Here is a 10832-nt window from a genome sequence, read left to right on the forward strand (position 1 = left end):
CGGCCTGTGCTAACTTTCATGGAAGGCTTAAGCTGCCCCAGGTCAGCTCTTTCTTACTGTAGGAGCGGAGCATAGACATGGAAAGCTGTTGCAAATTAGCTGGCCTGTTGGGACTCCCCAGTCTCATTGACCTCAAAGTAACCAGTGTGTGTAATCCCACGCTACAGGAAAAGGTTACACCAGTTAGTTTAAATTTCATTGTGGGCTTGTCTACAAAGGGTAGTTACTGCAAAGTAAACTGGAATATGACTTTATAGCTACTCCATATTAATACTCTGTGTGCAATAAGCATGAGCTAGTCTGCTTCACTGAATCCACTGTAAATTCACCCCAGTTCACAGTAATATCTCCATGTACACAAGTTCTTTGTCTCTTATTCTGGTTCGAGTAGCGTATTTTGGTTTGGTTTAAACTTCTTCCCAGTTTGACTTAAGACTTTTCTATGTAGGAAGGTTTACCAGAGCATGTGTACCCAAACCAGTTATTAGTGCTAGAAGTAGGGATTTACAGTGTGAGAGCAGTCCCTGCTAACTGTACGTGTGCATGCCCTTAATTCATTGTAGATGAGATGCAAAGTGTGGAAGCTTGCACCTCAGTGAAAGAGCTGTGAATAATAATATAGTTTAACTGCTTTAATTTATACTGGTACAACTCCCTGCATAAGCCCTCTTATCTCAGAATACTGTAAAAGAGTATTTTTTATTTTTTTTTGGTCTAACATAAACTACTTCCAGTGCAAACTAAAATCGGAGGAAAGAAAAATGTGTGCTTTCGCTGGAATGTGTCCCCAGATGATATACATCCCATGCAGACAAGTTATTTCTCTACTCTGAATGAGACAGAAATTCTGCATAAAAATGTAATTAAAAATCTGCATTACAATGCATATGTACAGACAACCTTAATTAGGCATTTCATAACATCTGAGTCCTGATTTTGCAACCTTCATAATGTTCTTTTAAGATTGTTATTTTGTAGGTTCTTAAATTCTTGAATTGTAGATAGTAGAATTGGTAGGTTCTTAAATTTAAAGGGGAAAAAACCTACTTGAAATAAACAGAAATTCTATCAAGTGGCATTGTGCTAATATCCACGTAGGTCATCAGCAGGGAACTTTTAGATGTATTGCACAGGTCTCTGGCACTTTTGCTAGTGGAGAGATTAATGGAGGACTGTCTTATATATAACCCATCACTAGACATGGAGAAGACACGCACTTTGTCAGTGGGTTTTATACGTATATTCTAATGGTACAGGGATAGTGACACTCTGGAGTCTTAAGGTATTTCTGGCAGAAGGTAGGGCAGGGTAGCTGTCATTGAATGAAATAGTTTGAATGTTTGTAAAGGTTGCCCATTAGCCAGTTTCAGGAAGAAGATAGGATTTATCTCCTTATCTAGTTCATTGTTTTGGGGCTACGTGTAAAATGTCCTAACTTTGGTTAAAGTCTTAATTTAAATGTCATCTTTAGAAGTCTTTTACAAAGAGAGCAAATATCCTGAATTCCGAGACATCAAAGCCTAGGGCCTTTTAACCAAATTGGTAAGAAAAGGGTATTTACAGTGATATGGAAGTCTCCCCAAGAGTAATTTAAAATGCTCAACCAAGGTAATTTCAAAAGAATCTGTTGAGTAAGATCCGAGCCCAAATTTGGGAGTAATGACAAGTTGAGTAGGAGGAGCCCACTGACGGCAGCTCGCTCAATAAAAACTGTAATTTACTGTCCCAATTTGGAGGTGACTTCACTTGCAGAACAACGAAGGAAGAATCGCAAGTGTAGCCCGGAACAGACTGATCACCTGACCCAACCTCTCCGTGAACACGAATTTCTTAGTTCACGCTGAAGCTGCAGAGCGCCCGAAAGGGACTGAAGGAAGGGGACTTAGTCCTTTCGCTGCTGAGCCCAGCTCATTGAATCGTATTGCTGAGGCCAGCCTAATGAATTGTATTGCTGAGGCGAGCCCATTGAACCGTACTACTGAGGCCAACCCATTAAATCGTACTACTGAGGAATGAAACAATATTTTGGTATTTGGCTTCTCGGAATTCTAGGATTGTAAGTATATTATGAAAATAATAGTATTGATTCAAATTTAACTTTTAGTTGTAATTGTAGTTGTTTTTGTAACACTAATTCTTATAGCATTGTTTGGGAAGGAAGTGCATTCGGAGCATTGTTTCTGATATATGTAATTATTGTGTTCTTAATGTTTGTGGTGTTTCTTAAAGCTAAGCAGTGTTATATACGTAGCAAAGAGTTTTAAAATAAAATTGTGTTGTATAAATTAAGTGTGTAATCATTGTGAAATCGTGCAATCAGCTAACTACTCCCCCAGCCAGTGCATCAAAACGAATCAGTAAATTGTGTGGGATTTTCTCTATTCCATAACCCACTAGAGACAGTAGCATATTAGAGTACCTGGTTTAGAAAGGCATGCACTTTTGTAGGCGACAGCCTAATGCATCAGATGCTATGCGGTATTCTGTATCACAGCAGTAGCAGGTCTTGGCCAGGACACAACTCAACTTCCCTATCCACCTTTTTCTGCTCACCTGCTCCAAACCTTGGACTGCTCCAGTGAGGCCACTCTAGAGTGTTTCTCAGCAGCTGCTCTCAAGGGGAGCTGCTTTGGATTTGCCATAGAGGGATGCAATGGAGTGGCCTCACTGGCAGATTTGGAGTGAGAGCAGGATCAGGTAGACAGGAGGTGCTTGAGGACACAATGGCGAAGGCACACGGGTGCTATAATGCTTCCATTCCAGGTGCAGGGTCTAGTGGATGTGGACTCTTCTCTCCATTAGCTTGACTTTCTCCATCCTACTCTTTCCTGTCTAGTTTCTCATTCCATTTTCCTTACCCAGAAAATCCTAGTGTTCGCTCCCTCCTCCTCAGCTTGCTCTCTAAGTCCCAATACCTCTGTCTTCCTCCCAGTCCCTCATGATCCATCTACCTAGTCCCTGTCCCCTGCCCAACCAGCACCCGTGCCTCTCTCCTGGCTCCTTGTCCAATGTTCTTCTCTCCTCCCAGTCATTGCCTCTGGATTCCAATTTGTCTCCATGGATTTCTCATTCAATCTGTTTCCTGCTCCTCCCAGGCTCCTTTTTCCCAGTGCCCTCCTCCCTGATCCTCCGATCTGCAGCTTTTTCATTCTAGTGGCAGTTCTTTTGCCCAGCCAACTTTTATAATGCCTCCCTTCCTGCCTCCTCAACTCTCCCACTTTGGCCTCTGGTCCCAATTTCCATTCTCAGACTTTTTGTCCAATCTCAGGGTCACCATAATTTAGAGCTTCCAGTCTCTGTCCCCAGTTCTCTTGGCCGTGCCCAGTCCCTGTCTTCCCTCACAAGTTTCTTGTGCCAATCTTCAGGCAAACTCCTCCCACAGGTCCAGCTCTTCTTCCCTCTGCCTTGAAGCAAACAATGTCCCTTCAAGATACCTGATCCCAGAGGAGATGTCACTGTGAACACAGGAGGGAAAGGCTTCCTATACTTCGGAGTTCAAATGACTGGATGTACTGCAGCCTGCAACTGGAACTGCACGGTAAATCCTGCTTAGGCCTGGGCTGGAGCATGCTTGTTGAAGGCAGAGTCATGGGGGAAATTGTAAACAATCTGGAAGCCTCTTCTGAGGATGCATGAGCTGCGTGTTCTCCCAAAGGCCTACAACTTGGCTCAATTTGGGTGGCATTTCACAGGGGTGGCAAAAGGCACACCCCCGGCAGAAACATCACCGCCCCTGTTTAGTTAATGAAAATCAGTACACTGTTTGTTTGAGCTGTGATTTTCAGCCTGAGGCAGAACCCCAGCACTTGAACTCAAACTTTTGAAGTTTGACCAAATTATAAACAACTGAAAACAGGATCTCATCATAGGACATGTAGGGCAAACTTATTTACAGGTACTATTAGCCCTTCCTATATTGAGTATTTCTCTGCCAACACATTGCACTCATAGTTTTTCTCACCTTTTTATAATTAGTCCTTCTGGAGGACCCAGTACAAATACAGTAGTACTACCTGGTAATAAATGTCCCTTCATTCTGCTTGTAGTGACTGTCTTCAGATCACTGGTCCTTAGTTAACCTTCAACTTGTCCAGTGATGAATGCCCTTTAGCCATTATTAAGAGGTGCTAAATGGTGTTACTTCATAATGGCTCTAACACTGTTTGTGTTATAAAAATTATCTATATCTTTTAGAATCTCCAGTGTTGTTTTAATGCTGGCAGCATGAGAACTTGTGAATATTTCCCAAAGTGAACTTCCCTGTGATGAACCAGTTGTCTTTTCATGCGCTTAGACAGGTGCCAGAGAGCACTAATCCTGCTCTCTGGCTGGATTTGGTGACTTGTAACAGATGCCCTCCTGGGCATTGGGAATTAGTATGTCTACCCACATTCAAGGTCATTCTATTCTGAAGCACCAATAACTCTAAAACCAGGCATGGCATCTTTAATTTAGAGTGCCACTGCTTGTACCTTCTTAGTCTTTCCCATGCAGGTTTATAGGCAATGATCTTAATGTTCCAGTTGTACACAGCTTCTCAGGTTTCAGTAGTGACAGTTTTATATCAGATTTTCTCTCATCAGTGACAATTTTAATTTCCTCTGGCTTATTTACCCAAATTCCTAGGATTGATGTTTGAGCAGGTCAGTACCTTTCCTTCAAAACCTTGGTCACCTTTCTTCTATTCATTCAGACTCCCTTGAGTTTGACTTTGTGCCACTAAGCCTCCTTCCCTTGCATTCTTAGTTGTGTGTCTTTCTTGCTGCTCTCATCCAGTCTCTACCCTGGAATATTAGGCCCCTGTATTTTTAAGATTTGGGTTGCCCTGTTGCTATAGTCCCATCTCACACTGTTCTGTACCTCCCTGAGGCAGCACTGGCAGTTTTGGAAATGTTCAGCTCCACTCCCTGGTCTTTGATGGAAGAATGCCATCCCTGGGAGTTGCCCTGGGCCAAGCCCTTTTTCAGGGGTAGGATATGTCAACGCATACAGGATCCATTCTGCAAGCAGTTATTAATAGAAATGCTAATGGCTGATACTTGTTCACCACCACTCTGCTAATAGCAGTGTAGTATCCCCTCTAGTGTCAAGCATTTTGCATGATGCATACAGCACCTCAGAGCTCTCCATTGAGTGCGAAGTTGTATTTATGTAGAATGAGTTATCTGACAGATACGCCACCCCAGTGGGAAAGGGAACTGTTCTCTAGGGGAGACTAGAGTCTTCTAGTGAGCTGCTATGTTCTTACTCTTGTTCTTAGCAAAGCTCAGATTTTAAATTTCCCCAGGCAAGTCAGAGGAGAAAGTTTATGGTGAAGGTTTGGGAGGTTTTCTGGCAGCAGTGAATTGGGAAAGGGAGAAATGGAGACCTTTTCCCTCGGTGATCTCCAATTAAGTAAGGGTGAAGCTGCAAAACAACATTGGGAGATATGGCCAGATAGGCAGTCTCTGAGGGAACAGCTTGCTAGATCTTGGTTTGGCCAACCTGAAGAGAGCACTTAAGGTACAGAAGTGATGGAACTTGGCAGTCATGAACATCAAGGATTTTTCACAGAGGTGACTGGACAATCAGATCCTTGTGGTTCTCTTAGCTCCTAGTCAGCAGAGTGTGATGACACCAAGCCATGCTAACCTACTTTTGGTTTGGAGAGGGAGTGTGACCTGCTGCAGTGACTGGAGTCAGAACTCCTGGATTCCGGTGGTGTTTTTCATGTCGATCAGTGAGATTTTTGGGTTCCCTCTCTGACTCGATAAAAAGATGTTCATTCTTTGAAGTAGAAAAAAATATAATCTTAACTCTCAAAATGGGATGCTAAATACAGGATGCACCCTAAAGGTGCACACAGAAGTTGCAGGCAGGGGAACCTACATGTCATATTGAATGAAATAGTTTGAATGTTTGTAAAGGTTGCCCATTAGCCAGTTTCAGGAAGAAGATAGGATCTATCTCCTTATCTAGCTCATTGTTTTGGAGCTACGTGCGAAATGTCCTGACTTCGCCTAAAACCTTAATCTAAATTGTACCTTTAGAAGTTTTTTACAAAGAAAGTAAATGTCCTAAATTCCGAGAAATCAAAGCCTGGGGCCTTTTAACCAGACTGGTAAAAAGAAAAGAGTATTTACAGTGATATGGAAGTCTCCCCAAGAATAATTTAAAAATGCTCAACAAAGGTAATTTCTGTTGAGTAAGATCCGAGCCCAAATTTGGGAGTTATGATGAATTGAGTAGGAGGAGCCCAATGACGGCAGCTCACTCAATAAAAACCTGTAACTTACTGTCCCAATTTGGAGGTGACTTCACTTGCAGAACAACGAAGGAAGAATCGCAAGTATAAGGTCAGATTAGATTGATCGCCTAATCAAGCCTCTCCGTGAACACGAATCTCTTAGTTCACGCTGAAGCCGCGGAGCGCCCGAAAGGGACTGAAGGAAGGGGACGTAGTCCTATCACTGGTGAGCCCAGCTCATTGAATCGTATTGCTGAGGCCAGCCTATTGAACCGTACTACTGAGGCCAACCCATTAAATCGTACTACTGAGGAATGAAACCATATTTTGGTATTTGGCTTCTCGGAATTCTAGGATTGTAAGTATATTATGAAAAATAACAGTATTGATTCAAATTTAACTTTTAGTTGTAATTGTAGTTGTTTTTGTAACACTAATTCTTATAGCATTGTTTGGGAAGGAAGTGCATTCGGAGCATTGTTTCTGATATATGTAATTATTGTGTTTTTAATGTTTGTGGTGTTTCTTAAAGCTAAGCAGTGTTATATACGTAGCAAAGAGTTTTAAAATAAAATTGTGTTGTATAAATTAAGTGTGTAATCATTGTGAAATCGTGCAATCAGCTAACTACCCCCCCAGCCAGTGCATCAAAACGAATCAGTAAATTGTGTGGGATTTTCTCTATTCCATAACCCACTAGAGACATTACTCAACAGATTTTTTTGAAATTACCTTTGTTGAGCATTTTAAATTACTCTTGGGGGGACTTCCATATCACTGCAAATACCTTTTTCTTAGCAATTTGGTTAAAAGGCCTTAGGCTTTGATGTCTCGGAATTTAGGACATTTACTTTCTTTGTAAAAAACTTCTAAAGGTACAATTTAGATTAAGGTTTTAGGCGAAGTCAGGACATTTCGCACGTAGCTCCAAAACAATGAGCTAGATAAGGAGATAGATCCTATCTTCTTCCTGAAACTGGCTAATGGGCAACCTTTACAAACATTCAAACTATTTCATTCAATATGACATCCCCCCGTGCCCATTAGGCAGTTTGATTACAATTATATTTCATTACTAAGCCTTACAAACTTATTATGATGATTCCATGACAACATACACAAAATTAATTTTCCCAAAATGATTAACCCAAACAATCCTATGATGCTTATTATAACATATATCACCCATTTTCCCGAAAATACAGTCTTTATAGTGTTCCATAGTTGTTGTCCTATCGATCCTATTTCATGTATAGTAGATTTAACACCATTCCCCACTGCATTTCCAATCGTGGCTAGTCCTTCTAACACCGAAGCTGATGGTGCATTGAGGATCTTGCTGGCGTTAAGTAATTTCAAGTAAGTAATGTGTTCTCCATAGTCCTTTGACAACATCACTAATTGTCCAGTTTCCAAGTTAAACGATATATGAGTCAAATTTAATCCCTGCAAGTCAACGTCCCACGTAGATACTTGGGAATGCACCTTATTCTCCTCAGTCGTGCTCCAATGATCTGCAGCGATCCACGGGATACCTGTTTTGGACCAAAGTACTACCTCCATACTGGAGTGTAGATTATTAATTTTTGGCTCTATTATGCACACACATTTCCTTGCAAATGTGTCTCTCCATAACTGAGCTCCAGGCTCACAGGGTGAGTTTTGAGGGATATTATATTTTATTTCCATTATTTCCCCTGTATCTCTCCAGAACTGACCCTCTTGCTTACAGGGCTGGAGTTGAGGAATATCATATCCCATTTCTGCTATTTCATAATACTGGGTTGCTTCATCTTGGGGTGTTAAGTCAAAAGCATAATCATAGTTTAATATGTTCACTTGAACAGTTTTAGTGTAGATTTTGCATTTGCAATCAGTACATTGCACAATATGGGTCTGATTCCATGCTTCCAATTCAGAACATTTATCATTTAATTTTACTTGGTTGGTGTTTACTTGTGTGCAATTATGCTTGGTACACCGCATGGTGGGTAATGTACCTGTATGTTTTCCTCCAATGCGGGTATGTACTGTCCAACCCATTAGTGGGTTCACTGAACAAAGCCATTGTACACTTCCCTGATTTTCATGACTAAATAGCATAATTATTTGACTATGACATTCTACATAAGGTATATGTCCAGCATCTGTGAATTTCTTCCTTAAATTTGTTACAATAAGTTGTTCAAAGGTGCTGGATTCATGAAATTGTGTACAGGTAATGAACTGTAATCTAGCTTGGATTTTCCTCATGTTAGAATTAGTGATATTTTCATTCTGTTCAGTTAATGTTATGAAATTTTGCATTCTTTGTGTAATGTTTTTTGTAATGGTTACATGTGTAGTGGCAAATCCCAAAAGTGACATGAATTCAGGTTTTACTGTTTCTTCCCATTCTTTATCTTGATTTTGCTGTGCCCAGTCTGTCCAGACTGACCTACGCTTTCTTTGTGGTTGCGTGCAGTTAATGTTATATGTAATGCGCATGGCAGTACGGGAATATTCAGGAAATTTTAAATGCCAGGCTATTGTGCTTTGTTCTTGGTGCGGTGGATCCCTTATAATTAAGAGATAAGGTAATATCCCTTTTCTAGTATGTACTATAGTCCGACACCAAGTGCTAGTAGTAAGCCGGCCACTGTTCTGGACAGTGTTAGGTTTCCAGAAAAGTTTATTCCACTTACATTGGATGATACCATAGGGGTCTACTGTAGCATTTTCAAATAACCCTACTGGTATAATAGTTAATTTTACCCCAAATACACCTTTTTCTGGGTGTGTTCTCACAAAACCCCATGGTGTTGGATAATACTCAGTTTCATTTATCCCTGCTTCTGTTAATTTAATGCCATATGGATATGGTCCATTAATTATATCACGAGGATTTAATAATTTGGAGGGGTTCCATGGTCCTTCCCAAGGAATATTACATTTAAGGGAATAACCTGGTATTGTGAGATTCCATACATCAGCATTATATCCCAGAATCACGTTGGGTGGTCTAGGTACTGGTTTGCATAATGTTGCATTGGTTAGCCACATCCAGTTTTCATCTCTGGGATCATTTTCATCCTTGATCTCCCACTGTTGCCACTTCAATCCTTGACACCTGTAACAAAATTAAATGATTGCTTAGGTCCTTGTGAGGCCTAGCTTCGTGAGGTTAGCCAACTTTGGTGTACTAATATTGTTTGATTTTCTTCAGTTAAACAAAAATAAGTGTTGGGATGTTTCCCCAATTGATCAATTACACCTTTTGTTACTTCTTCTTCTTTGGGTAGGTGTATCCACACTTTATCACCCTTTTTATACTTATATGTCCACACTAGAAACTCTTTCTTTTCGTGTTTCAACCACATGGTTTTATCATTATTGCACTGAATTAAGGTGGCATGCAATACTGCATCCCAGTTTTTAAAGAAATTGATTTTAAATTTGTTTTCAATTGTGTCTTCAAAATACCAATGTGTCTTTCCACAACCCCATTAGATTGTGGATGATAAGGAGTGTGCACATGGTGTTCTATATTATTAATTTGGGATTTTTCTTCATTTCTTCCTCCTGCACTATGTTTCCTAGCTGATCAGCTACTTCCCAGGGTGTTTGTCCCACCAACGGGAGTAGCCAGGCTTTTACTCCTGGAGTTTTCAGAACATTTGATGCTACCTCTAACGACATCCTGTTGCAAGTTATTTGTTCAGGAGTGGTGATAAACAAACAATCATTCCTTAATCTCTGTTGTACTGCCGATAGGGTGTTTGGGGGTGCTGTCCAATGGGCAAAACTAATTCCCCATATTATATACCTGATGCTATTCATACCCCCTTCTAAATTTTGGGGAAAGCTTAGAGCTCCCAAATGATTTTTTACCCCGGTGGCAATTAATCCAGCTAAAGTTATGGGATACATGCCTCCCGGAATTATATTCATGGTATTTGTGAGAATTGCCCCCTTACTCCATCCCGAATTTCTTATTAGTGGAAGGGCCTCCTCTGAACTTAATAGGATTCCTATTCCAGTTTCTTCCTCTATAATCCTTCCTACCCACACGTAGCAATTTTCATTAGTACGTCGTGCTGTTCTCCTAGCCAAATCCTCTATTTCCTCCCTGTTCCTTTCTCTATAGATATTCTGCCTAACTGCAGGATTTGTGCCTTGTTGTTTCCAACTAGTAGTTACTATAGGACATGCCTCCAGTACTGGCTCTGCTCTACCCTTAGCTGCTTAGTAATGAAATATAATTGTAATCAAACTGCCTAATGGGCACGGGGGGATGTCATATTGAATGAAATAGTTTGAATGTTTGTAAAGGTTGCCCATTAGCCAGTTTCAGGAAGAAGATAGGATCTATCTCCTTATCTAGCTCATTGTTTTGGAGCTACGTGCGAAATGTCCTGACTTCGCCTAAAACCTTAATCTAAATTGTACCTTTAGAAGTTTTTTACAAAGAAAGTAAATGTCCTAAATTCCGAGAAATCAAAGCCTGGGGCCTTTTAACCAGACTGGTAAAAAGAAAAGAGTATTTACAGTGATATGGAAGTCTCCCCAAGAATAATTTAAAAATGCTCAACAAAGGTAATTTCTGTTGAGTAAGATCCGAGCCCAA

Source organism: Alligator sinensis, unplaced genomic scaffold (genome assembly GCF_000455745.1).
Source record: "Alligator sinensis unplaced genomic scaffold, ASM45574v1 scaffold579_1, whole genome shotgun sequence".
NCBI classification, from domain to species: domain Eukaryota; kingdom Metazoa; phylum Chordata; order Crocodylia; family Alligatoridae; genus Alligator; species Alligator sinensis.